The sequence below is a fragment of the Protopterus annectens genome, chromosome 12.part0 (genome assembly GCF_019279795.1).
Source record: "Protopterus annectens isolate FY-2018-M chromosome 12.part0, PAN1.0, whole genome shotgun sequence".
NCBI lineage: Eukaryota > Metazoa > Chordata > Ceratodontiformes > Protopteridae > Protopterus > Protopterus annectens.
Window position 1 is genome coordinate 1,123,267,584 of NC_056746.1, and position 18,797 is coordinate 1,123,286,380.

Consider the following 18,797-nt stretch of genomic DNA (forward strand, 5'->3'; position numbering starts at 1 on the left):
CAGATAACAAATATCAGGTAGACCCACCTTTTGGATTCAATGAGGAGGGTAGGAATGTATGGACACATACAGAGTATGATACTGAATTTCCACCACTAAGAAGGGATGTTCCAAATCCACATAGAAATCAGAATGGGTTTCAAAATTTTCAGAAAAGGGGGGGGGAAGGGGGAGAGGGAGGTATTAGGTTTAATGCACCCAACCCCCGATGTGGAAAGAACTCAGAATGCCATATTGGTTAATGGCATAAGACATACATTCGATAATTTTACTATTTACAATTTTAGTAACACCATTCCTAAAATACAGCATTTTCACTTGCTGAGTAAAGGGTTTAAATTTATTCCCTCTGTGAAAGGTGAAATGGTGAGTACCATTATAGACATGAAATTATTCCTTAGAAAAATTAATCTTGACATTTTATTTTCTTCTAATATCAAGACAAATTTACCTCCTCAGGACTCTAAATTGGTCCGTAGAAGTATATACAATCCACCTTTACACCCCCAAGTCAAAAACTTTGAGATTATGTTGGAAAATGAAATTAGACAACTTTATGATGAAAACGTTACTGAATATAATCTTTCTAAACAAGAAAATGAAATACTGTATGAGTTAAAAAATAACAGTGAAATGAGAATTATGAAACCAGACAAGGGGGGTGGAATTGTCTTCATGGACAATATAATATATGAAGGCAAAATGAACCTTATATTAAAAGATACAGTTAAATATACATCTGTCTCACTAAATGAAATGAATGTGGCATATTACAAAATTGATAGTTTATTAAATAACATGTTATATGAGGGACTAATGGATAGAAAGACCTTTGAATTCTTATATGTGGAAAAACCAAGAATACCAACAATATTTGGAATACCGAAGGTCCACAAAAATTTGGAAGACCCACCACTGAGACCTATTGTTTCAGCAGAGGGGTCCAAGACACTTCCATTAGCAAAATATGTGGACAATAAGGTAAAACATATAAGTGTGGAAAACAAATATATTTTAAAGGATTCATGGGACCTATTAAGATGTATTGGTCCAGACTTATTTAATGAAGATTTAATATTCATTACTATAGACATGGTCGATCTTTTTACATGTATTCCACACAACGAAGGTTTGATCATGTTTGAGGAAATGGTTTATAGGGACACCAAATTGACACATTCAGAAAAAAATATAATCATTGGCTTGGTGGACATGGTTTTTAAATATAATTTCTTTATATTTCAAGGTGAATATTACCAACAAGTTCAAGGCATAGCAATGGGCGCAGCTTGTGCGCCCACATATGCCGATATAGTTTTAGCCAAATGGGAGGAAGATTTCATAATAAATTCTGAATATAAGGAATGCTGGACACTATATCGTCGTTTTTTGGACGACATAGTTATTTTTTGGATAGCAGGGATAGACAGATTTTATGAATTCTTTGAATATATAAATAATTCCACCAAATTTCTGAATTTTACACATACCATTTCAAGAGAAAAGTTACAATACTTGGACATTGAGGTATATAAGACGGAACAGGATTTTGAAACCAAAATCTTTAGGAAAGAAACGTTCTGTAACTCCTTTCTTCACTTCACTAGCGCACACCCCTCACATTGTAAGAAAAATATTGTCAAGGGGCAATTTGTGAGGGGTAGCAGAATGACCAGCGCTAGTGAAGATTTTATTACAGAATGTAATTTACTTGGTAATATTTTTGAGGAAAGGGGGTATCCTAAAGAATTTGTGATGAAATTTAGAACAGAGGTGGAATTAGGTAGAGACACTAAATTTCAGCCGATAAAAGGTCAAAAATCTGTCAATGCCATCACAAACAATATTACTTCTGATGTTGGAATTGAAACTAATTATGAACAGGCTTTAACCATGGAATATAACATGTCAAATATTAGATTAAGTGAGATATTTCGAAATGAATGGGCCAAATTTTCTGGTTTATCTGATATAGTTAGTATCAATAATTTGGTACCCAAAATAGTATATAGAAATTCTAGGAACATCAAAAGAATTTTAGAATCTCATAGTAAACATACTAATATTGGTTATGGGATAGATGGGCAAAAAGGAAAGGGAGTTTTAAGTGTGGTCACTGTAACCAATGTGAATACATGATCAATGCCAGTGAAATAACTATCCCTAGTAGAGGTAAAACCATACAAAGTAATGGTTACCACAATTGTGAGGCAAAAGGAGTTATATATATAGTTCTATGTAATAAATGTAGTTCATTTTATGTAGGGAAAACCGAACGAGTCCTGAGGAGAAGAATATATGAACACATGTATGAAATTTCTAAGGCAAAGGACACCAATGCATTATATAGGCACACAAAAGAATGTGAAAGGGGAAAATTTAATTTCTTTGTTATTGAACAAGTGAAAAAAGATTTAACAGGAGGTTTATGGGAGGAATGGGTGGGGTATAGGGAGTTATGGTGGCAAATCCAACTCAATGCCACAAAAAAACCTGGATTAAATGACTGTACTTCCATAACCCCAGTATTAAAATTGAGAGCTGCTGATATCCAATAAATTATTCTCAGTCTGTAATATTCACAATGGTCAACAGATGGCAGTGTTTGCTTACTTAAAGAAATGATTGACAATTAGCAACAGTTCAGGCACTCTATTAATTTATTTTACGTGTTTTTTTAAATGGGATTTTTAATTTTAAACAAAGTTTACAAGAAGGAAGTAAACATAAAATTTAAAATTTATTAAATATTTTATGTATTTATTCTAGTAATTTAACAATACAAAGTATACTGATTTACAAATGGATATTATTAAATTTGATGATACTTATGTATTTTAATATTTATGAGTGGTAGCATTGTGATTGGTTACCTATTGATGCTTTTTGACTGATAGGGTATTATTTGAAAATGTCTTACTATTTAATGACTTAATTGATTAAATTGGACTATTATCTGATGAAGTCATTCTTGGTAAAGACGAAAACGCAATTTGTTTGTCAAGAGTGTTAATGTGGATTTTTCTTTCCTTGATACCTGGTGTACTTGAATAAACAGATTTACTTTTGCTGCTGAGTTCCTACTTTCATCTTGGATGCTTTTGGACATATTTCTTGGTTCGTTTTTGTTTGTTTCGGACTTTTATCAGAAATTTAAATAGTACTCTAAAGTCACTTAAAATTTTAAAAGAAGTTGCATGGATGGTGGTGGGGGGTCACTAGACATCAGGAATAAAAAAAACTAATGACTTTTAGCTTTTCCCAGTTAGGGGTTGCCACAGTGGAACTCCAGTCCACTCATGATTGGCAATGGATTTTTATGGTGCTGAGGTGCTAGCCCAACACCCAACCTTCAAAGAAGGCACACCCATACCTAAATGCATGTCTTTAAACATCACTCAACTGCAGGGAGAACATGCAGACTATACACAGAAGGCACTCCAGCCAATAATCAAATGGGAGAACTTCTGGCTGGGAGGCAACAATGCTAACCGCTGCACCACACATCAGGGATACTCTTTGAATATTGCTCTAACTTACTTTAAAAGGGTAATAGACTAAATAGTTTTGCTGCATGAGAGACATATAGGTGGGTGGGGGGGAACTAGACACAAATGATTCTATTTAAATACTGCTGTAAAGTCACAACAACAGGTTTGCCGCACAAAAAATGCATGGGTAAGGGTAGATACTAAACACCAGAGATGCTGTTTAATGATTACCATAAGTCATTTAAAGTTAAAATAACAGCCAGAAAAAGGATATAAACCCTGTGCCTTCAACACAAAGTACTTTGTTAGCACACCATTTGACATCTGCATCACTTTTAGACACCATGTTAGTGATTTAAATATCACCTTATGTTATAGAAAATCACTATTTAGCCCTGGATGAAATTTTTTTTGACAATCTTATTTAGTAAATTAGGATATTAAGTGAAGATGGATGGGGAAATGGCATGCATGTTGGATGCTGTTAGCATCTGGAGCAATCTTGGTGGTCAAGAAACTGAGGCACATGGGCACAAATCCTACACAAATATGTATTACAAGGTCTGCTGAGGCTGGAATTTGAAGATGTGATAAGCACAATTATGCAGACAGCAATACCTGACATGCTGAGAACAACTGTTCCAAGGGGGCATCCAAAAACAGGAAATACTTGTAGTAAACAGATTGGCTAGTATGACTTTTAAAGTCTTGAAAATGGTCATCAAAGTAGATAGTAAAGAACATTACTGCAGGAATGGCAGGGGGTTCTTAGATATTGAAATCAATCCCTCTTATGATGCCTTGGATGTGTCAGTTGCCTTGGTATGCAACTAATACAAACAGGTTCAGAATTTGTAAGAAAATGTTTGCAAATATGTTTATCCACTGCATAGATTAATTCTCATGTTCACATCTGTGATTTGTAGATGCTGACAATGTCATAATGAGGATTTGGAAAGTTAGAAACATATTTGTGGTCATTCTCAAAATTAATCTTTTGACAGTTAACAGAGAGTACTAAAGCTCTAAGCTTTTAATTAGCTGATACTTGTGCTCAGGGTAGAGGACATAATTCCTTTCACCTTTATTTACCTACTGTTGACTCTGTGCAAGTCACTTCAGAATAAAGTACTCCTAGGTTGCTAATAAAAAGGAACAGTTATGTCCAGTGGGCTTACTGGGTTAATAAATAGATAAACAAAAATATAAATTTTTAAACTATATCTTTAGCAATGGGTGTTGGGATATGAAGTAATGTTTTACACAAGTTGTTTTTTGGGTATGACAACTACACAGTGACAAAACTTAGAAAGCAATAATGTTTATTGAGATGATAAGGATAGAAAAGCAATTGACAGAAAATGATGGATGTCAAATGAGGTACCATGTGTAAGTGATGTTCAGCTGATTTGCAAATGAGAAAAGCCAGGGTAGCTAAGAATATTTTGTCTATTAAATTTGTGAAAAAATGGCTTATCTGGTGAGGATAAAAGAACATAGTAATAAGTCAATGTATGAATAGTTTCAGTAAATAATCTTTGATGAAGTAAGGTCCTGTAGATATTTTCTAGACATTGTAATTAGGTGGTAGATGTGTGTAGAACCATAGGTTTGTATATTCTAACTGGAGTTTAAGAATTTAATTCTGTTGTCTCTAGATGAGTAAATAATTAGGGTAAATGTGGCATTATGCATAATTTTGTAAGTTTGTAAATAGGTTTGACTATGGTTGATGAGTTGATTTGAAGAGTTTGTTTATTCATTCTTTAATACTATTTGTTTGTTACATATGCGATGTATATTTTATAGTGCATGTTTGTTTACACATATGTTTGGAAAATTATGTTTTTCTATCAATATGCCAGTACCAAAATATGTGCTTAAGTTATTTATTTAGCAGCAGTTACAAGACCGAGATGTTTTCTATTTCAAGAAGACAAAAAAGTTGAAGGGTTGGATAATGCTGGCAGAGGATATGGTGTTATAATGTCATGAAGTTGTGTAACAGATTAAATCATATTTTTAGACTAGATGCCTGTGAACAGTCAAAACCTGTCTGACTGCTGTACAAGTTGTGAATGTTTATGTTGTGTGTGGATTAGTTCAATAAGCATCAATTATTTAAACACACACACACATACACACACACACACACACACACACACGCCACTAGTAAAGCAGGGCAGATACACTGAGCATCATAAGATAAAGCTGATAATAGTGTAGAATAAATGAAATTAGTGCAATACATTTTCAGATGTTAGATATACAGATAGTAGCCCATAGCCTATGCAGAATGCTGACCTAATGTTGTTATAGTACAATATACGTTAGCTAAATGTTTATGCAAATAGCAGACAGCAGTGCTAATGTGAAGGTTCAGCCTTACATCGACTGGCTTCTTCACTTGGTAATTATACTTTGCAGTTATATAGCATACATAATACATGCCAGTGATGATGAAAGATGGCATTTATCATGCATCAGGAATCTTTTGTGAGTTAGTGAACTGTGGTTTTTCTCTCCTGGTAATCCAGTATGTGCACTGCAAATAAGGCATGATTAATCCATAAAACAGCAAAAATAAAACAAAAAAAAAAAGGGGGGGGGGGAGGAATTTGAAGCAGTATAATCAATTATTCTCCATAAAATAACAATGGTCTGTTGTCACATAAACGTATTTAAAAATTAAAGAGGGATGTTTCTAGGAGAGATTTCTCATGCACAATTATTAAGCATTTTTAAAAGGTCACAAAGGAGCTTTGAATAATTTAATGATTTTTGCCTTTGAAAGGAGCTGTTTGGTGTTAAGACCACAAAGGACCCCATGTGTAAAAAATTAGAATAGAAAGAGTCAACACTGATTTTGAGTTATAATCCTGTGATGCCTCATGCTTTAAAAGTTTCAATTCTCTTTTTTAATTTGTACATATATTATAAAGCTGTTAATACTATTTATTGCATTAAATACTATTGAAGTATATACAAATATCATGAACAGAATGTTTAAGTTATACTGGTCATAACAGTTCATGACTGCTTGCATATTTTAGCATATTTTGTGCTTGTTACAATGTATGCATTAAGATCTTATGTTAAATTAGTAAGTTTCACTGTATTTGCTATAATTTATTCTATGCCATGTATTATTTATAACTTTTGTAATTGTTTTGAATTAATTAACTTAATGGTTTGTCTATGCAAAATAAATTGCATTTTGTGCAAACAATGGAGGCGGCAACTATTTTTCAATTTACAAATAGCCCAGTGATTTTATTTCACATTGATTACCATTTATGGTCTGGCTTGTCTCACTACTGACTTGCAAGAAAACCCTAGCCAAGCTAGAGTTTTCACTGTATGATACCTTAACCCTTCTGTAATAGAAGCCCATTGAATATTTGCAAATGACCCCTTAAGGATATCAAGTGTTTAAGCTATATGGCTTCTGGATGCCCATGACTTTTTCCTTTTTAAGTCTTTATGGATTCAGTCAGGCCAAAGAAACTCTAAATCTCCTGTAGTGGTGACTCATGGGATATATAGAAATGACCCCATAAGGGCATTGCAGTGTTCATAGGTTGGTACTAGGGCCTATACAAGCCTAGCCATAACAATTCCCTGGATATTTCTTCCCACAATATTTACTTCCCTGGACCCCTGTCTAGCAGGGTGACTGATGTGATCCCCGGGGTGAATTTCCTATCTCCCATCCAATCGTCAAGGTTCCTTTTGAAGAGGGCCAAGGAGGCACTCTGCTTGATATGTATGGGCAATCTATGCCAGAGTATGATGAGTCTCTGGGTCAGGAACCTATCTCTCCAGCATGTTTTGTTCATTGTGACAACAAGGTTTAGATCCCTGGAGCATGTGGCTCTGAGGGATTTGGATTTCTTTAAGTGGAGCATGTCCAACAGCTCAGGGTTTGACATGGCCTTGTATGTTAAACAGAGATCACCTCTGAGTAGACAATATGCCACAGAGTATAGCTGGAGTATTTTTAGATGGTCCTGTGATTCTTTTAGTGAGGTATTTTTGTGGCCTTTCCAGCTGTTGCAGATGTCTTGTGAGGTACATACCAGACAGAGCATTGTACTCTATAATGAGGGATGAGTACAGTAGAACAATGACCTCCTTTTTTTTTGGATGAAAAGCCCTTAGTGATGAGGTGTGCCACATAGAAGGATTTCCTGACTGTTGTGGCGATGTGGTTATCGAAGGTGAGACCACTGTCCACCTGTGTCCCTCGGTCTCTCATCACACTTTCGGTGTTTAGTGTACTACCACCTATGTGGTAATTCATGGGTACATGTTTTTTCCCAAAGGGGATAACTATTCAATTCTTGGCATTAAGCTTGAGTCCATGGCTCTGGCACCAAGCATCTGTTTCTGTAAGGCCCTTTTGTAGAATGTACTTCAGAGAAGTAGATGTCAAACAAGAGTGGTCCCAGGACTGAACCCTGAGGTACTCCACTTATCACTTGTCTGGAGCTGGATTTGGGGTCGGCTACTTTTACAGTCTGGGTTCTGTCAGTAAGCCAGTTGGCAACCCATTGAGTGATGTAGGGATTTATGCCAGCTTAGTAAGTTTATCAATGATTCCAGAGTGGGGGATTGTGTTGAAGGCCTTGGCACGGTGCAGATAGGCTGTGTGGACCGCCTTACCCTCATCCACAGCTCTGGAGGCTGATTCGAAGAATTCAATCAGGTTCAGGAGACAAGATCAGCCCTTCATGAACCCAAACTGGGTGGGGTCCAGTGTTTGAAGGTTGCCAATGTCTTTGTTTATAAGTTCCATGATAATGCATTCCATGCCCTTGCAGATCAGGCTCGGCAGACTGATGGGGTGGTAGTTCCCAGGATCCAAGGTGGATCCCCCCTTGTGAAGCGGGATAACTGTAGCTGTGCACCACTCAGTGGGCATGAAGCCTGAGATGAGGCTATGATTAAACATGACACTTAGGTGAGGTGCCAGTTCATTTTGTAGTTCGTGTAGTACATAGCTCGGGGTGTTATTTGGTCCCATGGATGCTGTATTCTTAGCTTTGGAGAGTGCAGTTTCTACCTGTGTGGCCTTGATTACCAGAATTTGGGAATCTTTTGGTATTGAGATGGGCCCTTTTGGGGGTGAGAGTGGGGTGAAGTTGGCACTAAATTGATCTGCCAGGATATTGGCAATATCTTTGGGATCAGTATATCTAATGCCATTCTGTTGTAGCTCAGATCTGAGCATTGCCATTAAGATTATTGACGTAACTATAGAATGTCTTGTGGTTGACTTTAGAATCTTTGGCAATTTTATTTTCATAACTAGTTTTGGGGGATTTTATGAGGGATCTCAGCTTCTTACTGAGGCTGGTAAGGGAGTATTTTGCATCCTGGGATTTTCTTCTTTTCTGCAACAGTTTCTTCCTTCTGTTGAATAGTTAGTGTTACTGCTACATGGCATTTTATGGATACATTTAGTCCAATAAAGTCAAACTTCACTAGCTCTAGAGAGGCCCTGCCTTTGGTCATCTGGTGCCCTATGCAAAAGGGCTACACATTGCTCCTCCACACCAGCTGGTGCCTCCATCTTGGTCTACCTACACCATCCAGACTACTTTCTTTTTCCTTTTATCACAGTTTGTCTTGCTCTTCATTTTTTCCTGTATTCATTCAACATATTTTTAAGAAACCATCTCTTTACTATAAAAAATTAAATAAGTACTAGAATATCTCTCCTGCTCAAGTTGCTGCCTAGTTGGCCTATGCCTAAGGCCAGCTGTGGCTCTAGACATGGCACATTTTGGCCTTTTTTTTTCTGACAGCATAAGTGGATTGTTTGGCTATGCTTTATAAACACAGAGCTTAAAATCAAGCCCAGTGTACATAAACATTATGCACATGTAAAATATCCATCTGGCATCCAAACTAAACAGTGAAAAGGACAGACACACCAACAAACTATTCAATAAAAGCTGCATGAAAGACCCATTCAAGCTAAACTCCAAGATGTTTTGTTATTGAGTGGTTTCTTGAAAGTGCAGAAGGTTGAGGACAGTTGTAGTGCATGTTTCTGTTTAGTAGTGGAATAGTGTATAAGTGGGAGAGGTTGTAACTGAATAGTACTTGTTTCTTAAATGGAGAGATTATGTTGCACAAGATCCTGTGAAGAAAAAGCACCAGATAGTGAAGTTTAAAAAGATATAAGACAGAGAATTTGTGGAAGTGTGATGAAATGTGACTAGGATTCACTGGTAGAGGTAATTGGGGAAGAGATTTGCCTGTCACTTATGAGGCATTGTAAAGAACAAGGTGTTAACTGTCCAGTAGTTTTGAGATAATTAGTATTGTTATCAAGGATGCCTTCAGAAATATGGTATACTGACTGTGGTAGTGCATTCATGCAGGGAAAAGATTACAGAGGAAAGTATAAATGCATAGGGGTGACTACGGAGGGCTGTGTTGCATGGGTATTGGTTTGGATTGGCTGATCAGAGGATATGGGTGTGGCAACAGTATACAAAAGTAGACTAAGAGGGAGTGGGTAGGTATAAGGGATAGGGTAGGGAAATGGAGTGAAGCCAGACAAAACAAGATTGAGCAGACCTTGTTTGCCTCTGGAAGGCAGAGCTGGTTTTGCTGAATAAAAAACAGTAATTTCATTTTATGACCCTTGAAAATTGAGACTGTATGTGCTCTCAGATGCATAAGAAGTGAGGTTATGCACTCAAGCACTATTTTGCTTCACCAGTAAGCTACTTGCACTAGTTTTATGTAATTTAACATTAGTTTTTTACATTGAGAATGGCAGATCATTTCACAGCCAAACATTATTTATTTGCTCAGTAGCTACATGGGTATTGATTTATGACATCCATCTTCACCCATCGATGACAGGTACTGTTTTCTTGTTCAAGACTTGAAATATTTATAATTTGATCAGGCAGTCTTGCATTATAAATATTTACAGTTAGTGAGTTGTCCTTTGTCATAATAAATTAAGAAAAGAGACCATTTGGTGGAGATTTGAACTTGTCCTTGGAAGCCCAGTAATTTTTTAAGAGGTGGGGGAGGTTTCTCTTCATGGTTACATTTTCTTAAAATAGAAGCAGTCTGTAGTGACTTCGAATTTCCTTATGAATTATGTTTAAGAACATACTCTACATAATTGTGATGTAGCATCTACAAATAACCTATATGTTTTACTTGTCTATCATGTCTGCGACAGAAAAAAAACAGGGAGTCTAGTAGTTAAGGGTTATGTAAGAGTCTTTAGCACCTTATGCTTAAGAAGAAAGAAAAAGCAGGGTGGTAATGGGGAAAAACATTTGTCTGTCAGGTTAAAAGAGAGAGAGAGAGAGAGAGAGAGAGAGGATAGCACAAGAAGGTGAGTTATTAGAAAGAAATGGGAATAAACCAATGCATTGGAAGTTCATAGGTTCATAGGTGTTTACTAGGCTAATGACCACAATGCCCTTTTTAAGCCTAGCCATGCATCCCAAATCTCTTAACAAGTTCTGATACCCTTGATAAGTGTAAGCAGGGGCTTGGGAAATGAAACATTTACAAACTTGAGCCTGGGAGATGAACCATGTACAGGTTGTCTGTGTCCATTAGAGACATAGGTGCCAAAGCAGGGATGAATTTCCTGTTCCCCATCCAATTGTCCAGGTTGCACTTGAATTGAGTTATGGAGGAACTCTGCTTCACATGGATGGGGAGCCTGTTCCAGAGACAGAGTAATCTCTGGTATACATACCTGTCTCTCCAGCAGGTCCTATTTATATCACAGGCAATGTTTAAGTCTTTAGAATGGGTAATTCTGGTGCTGTTTGTTTTGCAAATATGCAGGAGGTCCATCAGAAGGGGGGTCTGATAATGCCCTGTGTGCCAGACATAGATCTGCCCTCAAAAGCCTGGAGGAGACAGAATACCAGGAGAGAGCCTTGAGGCAGTCTTCAAAGAGCATTTTACTTAAGCATTATATTATTTTAGTGAGGAACCTCTGTGGATGTTCCAATTGCTGGATATGCCTTGTTAGGTACATACCAAAGGGGGCATTGTACTCAATGATAGGTCTGATGAATGCCAATTAAAGTGAAATAATGATTTCCTTGGACTTGGATGCCATACCTTTGTTTATAAGTTGCACAACACAGAATGATTTCCTCACAACTGTAGACAAGTGATAGTCAAAGGCCAGATTACTATTTATGTGTGTTCCTAAGTCCCTGACTACTGGCTCAACTATAAGGGATGTGTTGTCAATATGATGGTTACCAGGGGTGGATGACTTCCCGAAGGATAATATTATGCAGTTTTTAGTTTTATTCCATGGCTCTAACACTAGTTGTTTGTCCATGTCAGCCCCTCCTAGAGAACAATTGTTTCAGTGCGGGATTCAATGACAGCTCCTAATTTGCAATCATCTGCAAATTTAGTCAGCCAGAGACCACTGATATTGCCTTGATTTCATAGAAGTAAATGCCAAAAAGGAGCATATCAAGGACTGATCCTGACTGACTCTACTTGTGACTGGCCTCTTTTTAGAGGTGGACTCCCCAATTCTAACTTCCAAGCTCCTGTCTGTGAGCCAGTTGGCTACCCACCGGGTGATATATGGGTTTGTACCGAACCTCTTCAGTTTGTCAACAATGGTTGAGTGGGGTATTGTGTCAAATGACTTGACCAGGTCAAGGTAGGCAATGTGAATGATTTTGCCCTCATCCATTGCTTTGGTGACCTTCTCAAAGAAGTCCACCAGGTTGAGTAGGCATGATCTGCCCTTGACGAAACCAAACTGGGTTGGGTCCAGTGTCTGGAGGGTGACTATATCTCTGTTGATCATCTCTATGATAATTCTTTCCATGGCTTTACATATAAGACTAGTGAGACTTATGGGTCTGTAGTTTCTAGGGTCTGGAGATGGCCTACCTTTGTGCAGAGGGATGACTGTTCCTGTTCTTTATTCATGTGGCACAAAACCTGTTTGGAGGTTATAGTTAAATAACAATTCTAGAGGCCCTGATAGGTCATGTTTCATGCTATCCTGGAATATTGTCTGGGACCATTGATGCAGTGTTCTTGGCCTTAGAGAGAACATTGAGGACCTGTTACCTAGTGATAGCAAGGGGAGTTATATTTGATGGTATTTCCTGAGCAAAGGTTCAGGGGAAGAGAGGGGTAATGTTTGAGCTGAATTTATTGGCTAGTAGGTTTGCTATATCTTCTAGCACTGTATAGATGGCTCTACTTACAATGAGCTCTGCTCACAGTTGTGTATTGCCATTGATGTTGCGAACATAGCTAAAGACTGTCTTGTCACTATCCTTGGCCTGGGAGACCAAATTCACCTCAAATTTGGCTTTGGTAGACTTTATTTGTCCTCTGAGATGTTTGTTTAGTTTCATGACAATGCTTTTATCCTGCTGGGTGCTGCACCTCTTAATTTTTGACATGATTTTTTTCCTTCTGTTATACAGCCTATTGATTTTGTGATTCCACCAGGGTGGCTTGTTTTTTGAGTTAGTTCTATACTTCTTCCTGGTGGATACAGCTGGCTCTATGCAGCTATTAATATGCTTGTACAGTGTTTCTGTGAACAGTTATGCATAGGCAGCAGTGTTCTCAAAGTTTATGGGGGTTGAAATTTTGCCTAGTTATCACATAATAGAAGAATGTTAGCCTTAGAGTAGTTACTGAATATTTCAGGTTTAGCTGGGGGTACAGGTTTTATATTTTCTTCAAAGGAGACCATTTTATGGTCTGACCTTACCAAGGAAGACATTACAGTAGGGGGTGTACAGCACTCTCCCATACTAGTGAGGACCAGATCCAGTATGGCTGCACCCCTAGTTGGTGTATTGTCTATCTGGTTCAGAGAGTTTGTGTTTACAAAATCCAGGAATCTCTGTGCCTGTACGTGTGGTGTCATATAGGACTCCCAGTTAATAGTGAGGTAATTAAAGTCACCCATGAATATGGTTTTGGGTTGGATGGTTAGTGTTTCTAATAAATTTAAAAATATAGTATGGGTTTTATAGGTCATAGAGAGGGACCTATCGCTGTCAAGGCAATGATATTGGATGTTGCCTATGGTGATTTGGACAGGGAGCAGCTCAAGTGCTTTGTCCTATTTGACCAGCCTTGAGGTATATTTATTTTTGATATAAATAGAGACATCCCCACTTTTAGTCCCTCTCCGAGTAGTAGTTTGTCTAAATGTGTGAAAGGCATTATAACCCTGCACTGTTGGTGTGCTCTCAGCAGCTTTAAACCACGTCTCAGAGACCGCACAGACATCAGCATTCTCTAGGGTGAAGACAGCTTCTAAGGAGTGGAATTTTTTTGTTTAGACTCCTAACATTGGTCAGTAATACCTATAGATTTTCTTGGTTTTGATTTGCTATATCAGAAGTACTTTCAGTTTGGCGTTGCCTAAAAAAGGCACCATGGGTGAAGACAATGTTTTAGCTAATATTCAAAAGCCTAGAGGAGAGAGGTGCAGACCATCCCTGGCAAAGCAGCATGATCTATTGACTAACTCCTTCCAAGCTGACAAATATTCCAGAAGTTTGGATATTTCCCATATGAAAAGCGCTTAATTTTATTTTGTTTTGCTATTAAAGTGAACAAGAACGACTTTTTATATTTATTTCTTCATCAAGCTGAGTGAGGTGTTGGTGCTTGTTCATAGTGTGTTCTTTTCTTCAGTTTTTTGTTTGTCAGTTGGTTTTCTACTTGGAGTATGGCAACAGGCAACTCGCACAACACCAGCATCGGTGATGCATTGGTTCAAAGTGAAACAACAGAAACCGGAAATTTAACTCAACTTCTTGAGTTAATGAATACCAGACTAGAGAGTTTAACTGCTAGAGTTGAACAACTCTCACAGTCCAGCAGGGGAGACATGGAAGGTCTTAATGCCACTGGTCTGACCAGAACTTCAACTGGACATCCAGGGGCTTTTATCCAACCTCAAGTGACACCCAGCCAATGCACACAAGGAGCAGCAGTGAATAACGTTTCTTCGATCGATCCACAAGGGCAGCAGTTTTCACCCAAACATACCCACTTGGTTCTAGGGCATATGAGCACACAGGATGTTACAAATTGGCTTAGAGACGAAATTGATTTGGATGATCAACGGAGGCAAATGGACACTGTGGAGCCGGCCAGTAACCATGTGAGTATTTGTGATAAACTGAAACTGTTTGACATCAAGTTACTTAAAGTAAAGAAGCTCCAGTTGGAGTCTAATTATTTTGACAAATGCTTGAAGATAGCATAGTGCCGAAAGGCTTGAGATACTGGCAGTTTCCAACAGGCTTGATTCCTGGGTCACTGTTTTACAAGGAACTGATTGATTTATTCAACAACCAGGGGCTGGATTTACTTAGGCTTATGTCTAAGCATCACCAGTCACAAATCAGTTCTCTGGCAGGGGAAGTTATGGAACTTGAAAAGGACATCAAGTCGAACACGGTTTTTGACTGTTACTGATTTGATTATGATCGCATTTTTACCAGCATAGCACAACAGCTGGAGAGGCTTAAGTCCACAAAGATCAAGAAACTTCAAAGGGACTTAAAAACCTATGCTGAAGGGAAAGCTTTTCCCGAACCTCCAACCTCCCAGGTCTGTGCAGAAATATATAATAAACATAACCAGAGGCCAAGCATGAATAAAAACAGTTATGTTGATGGACAAGACCAGCAAGAGTCTGAAACTAATACATTTGGTGAACAACATAACATTCATAGTGCTAACTTTATAAATACAAATTCTGGTTTGGGGAATATGGAAGATGCTTTTGATGATAAAAATGAGAACAATTTTTACAATTAACAACCACAACAGTTTCAAAAAAATTTCCAGGGGGAGAAAATGGAACTCGAATTCAATGCAGTCCAGGAGGGTGTACAATACACGCAGCAACAAGAGATCTTAGGTTCAGAAGTGGACAACCCAGCAGTGATGGAAGCAGTTCATCAATGTAGGACAATTGTAAATAAAAAGGGTGATTTTAAAGTGTTTAATTACACTGAGTATCCCATTCATGAACAACTAGTGGAACTTTTTGCAAAAGGAATGACATTTTTACCTACGAACAAAAGTAATTTATCTGAATTAGTGATTGATTTCAGATTGTTTACTAGGAAATTAAATTTAACAGTCCTGTTGAGTAATTCTGTTTATAGTAATCAAGAATTAAGAGTTGCTAGCACTTTTAACCCCCATGTTAATCCCTTAGTTGGTGTGTTTGAATTGTTATGTGAACTTGAACTTCAAAAGTTGGTCTGTTGCAGTAAAAAAAATGTTTGTAACCCTAATATTTCTCTTAAAGAAATGCAGTTGTTTTCCAATTTTAGGAGCCTTCCTATTCGCATCATGCAACCAGATAAAGGGGGTGGACTGGTTGTCATGGACATACTACATTACAACAACAAAATGAATCAGTTATTAGAGAAGGATACTTATGTGGAGGTCAGTTTAAATGAAATGAATATAGCTTATAACTGGATCAAAATGTTTATTAATGATTTATTTATTGATGGTTTAACTGACATTAATTTTAATCATTATTTGTCCATGCCAGCAGCCAGGATTCCCTTACTTTTTAGTGTTCCCAAGAACCACAAGGGGACCTTGGATCCACCTATGCACCCACTCGTGGATGCCAGGCAATCCATTACCTACCCATGTGCTAAAGTAGTGGATTCCATCCTTAAGAAATTTGTCAGCAAGGAGACCCACATTTGCTGAGATTCATGGTCCTTTTTGGAACAAATCAATGCCTTGGCATACAAAGAGAAAAATAACTTCCTAACAGTGGATGTTTGTGATCTCTATTCATCCATCCCCCCAGGATATAGGTACAGAATTCGTACTGGAATTTATCAGGCCTAGGGCAGCTACAGAAAATGAGTTACATCTTATTGAGGACCTTTTGGGGATCATCTTGAAAAACAATTACATTCTGTTTAATGACAGGTTTTACCTTCAAAGGATAGGAATGGCAATGGGGTCCCCTTGTGGAGCCAGTTTTGTGAATTTGGTTATGGCGTCTTGGGAATCAAATTATGTATTTACTAGTCAATGGATGAAAAACATTGTTTTTTATACTAGATTCCTGGATGATATTTTTATGATTATTGATGGTGATATGGCCCTGGCTACCAATATTGTTGTTTTTTTATTCAACAGTTCGGTTGAGTTTCTGAGGTTTACCAAGGATTATCAGGAATCTACAGTCCATTATTTGGATGTGGAACTTACAAAAAATATTCAGGAATCAAAATACACTGCAAAGATTTATAGAAAGGGTACTTATTCAAACTCTTTTTTTGCATTTCTTTAGTGCACATCCTTTACAACAGAAAAAAATCTGTTGTTAAGGGACAATTGGTTTGAGCAGCTCGGATGGTTTCTGGTGAAGTTGACTTTCAACAGGAATGTTTAAATCTTAGGAAGATGTTCCTTAATAGGGGTTACCCTTCCAAATTTTTGGTTGGTATTATAAATGAAGTCCAGTTAAAAAGGTCCTTAGGTGTCTACAAGCCTATTTTGAACAACTGTCCTATAAATGAATCATTTAATATAGGCACCTTGAGTCCTCCCCTTACAAATGTGGTTAATGAATTAGGGGAAGGAAGGAATCATCAGAACAAGACCTTCTCAATTTCATTTGTTTTTAAATACAGCCCTGAGGCTGAGGAGATTAGGTCAATAGTTAAAAAATACTGGCACCTCTTCTCAGTGGATAAGGAGATCTCTCCTAAATTAGGGGAATCTCTAACTATTACATATAGGAAGGGACAGAACCTAAAGAAGTTGATGGAAACTACCATAAAACCATCCAATAGGCACATAGGAATGTATAGGTGTGATGCATGCAGATATTGTATTTATATTGAAACAGGTAAAATATTTTGAGTAATGAACTACAATTTTTATACTAAGGGTAAGTTAAATTGTAATTCCAGGTCAGTGGTATACCTTGCACAGTGCAATACCTGTCCGGCTTTCTACGTCGGTAAGACCAATCGTAGATTGCGTGACAGGATTTACAAGCATACCTATGTTATTAGTAAACAAAAAATGGATAATGCTGTAGCTAGGCACTGTAAAGATATCATGGCCATGGTTTTAAATTTAGAGTCATAACACAGGTAGCTGCACATGAGAATGTGAGGTATTTAGATAGTAACATTGTTAAGTTACACCTCAAAGAACATGAATTGAAATGGTAGTTATTACTAAACTCCTGTGCCCCCCCAGGTATCAATGAAATTTATTCTTTAGCAAGTATATTAAAAAAGCTTGCTTAGGTAAAAATGTTTTAGGTAATTTCCTAGGTATTTTCACATGCTATTCGGTTGGATGGTTGGTTATTTATTTATTTTATTGACAAAGTATTAATATGAAATAATGAAGTCATGAATTAACAATTGTTTATATTATGCTTTTATATACCTTGTTTTGTATAGATTATGTTTTCATAATACTGCATAATAATTAGGTTAGGGATGGGTGTTAGTTTTATTACATGTGCACATATGTTTATATTTATTTTTAGCTAAAGTAATAATTTCTATTGTGTCATGATGTTTGTAAAGTCTTGACGTTTTTAGGTTCGTTCTGGTCTTGTTAGCAAAACAATGCAACTGTGAAGTATAATTTTAAATGAGTGCTGTGAGCCACTTGTAGGCAAGTAATCAATTAACTCTTCATGCTATAGAGTGGGTTTTTTGCTGGGCTGACGGTTTTTGTTCTTGATCTACATCTGAAGAAGTTTGGATATTTCCCAAATGAAAAGCACTTAATTTTAGTTTGTTTTGGTATTAAAGTGAATTAGAATGGCTTTTTATATTTATTTCTTCATCGAGCTGAGTGAAGTGCTGGTGCTTGTTCACAGTGTGTTCTTTTCTTCAAATATTCCATCCCCTTAGATTGACAAAAGAAACTAAGTCAATTATTAAACTCACTCATCTTTAGTTCATACTGTGACATCATCCTTGGGGAAGGTAAAATGCTGGTCAATACTAGGCTCTTACCAGGCTGAGACACATATTCTGAGAGCTCCACAATGTCTCTCTTCATATAGTCCAGGAAGGTACTGTACATCTCAGGTCATTTACTCCCACATGGAGTATGACTGAGTCATATGACCTGAGTGCATGCATAATGTGGCAGATCCTAGCCCCTGATAAGCAACTGATCATGACTTTCTCCTTCCTCAGCCTGGTGAGAGGAACATCAGTGTACCTCACAATGAAGTTTTCAATGACCAGAACCTTGGATTGTGTGGTGGCTTGCCTT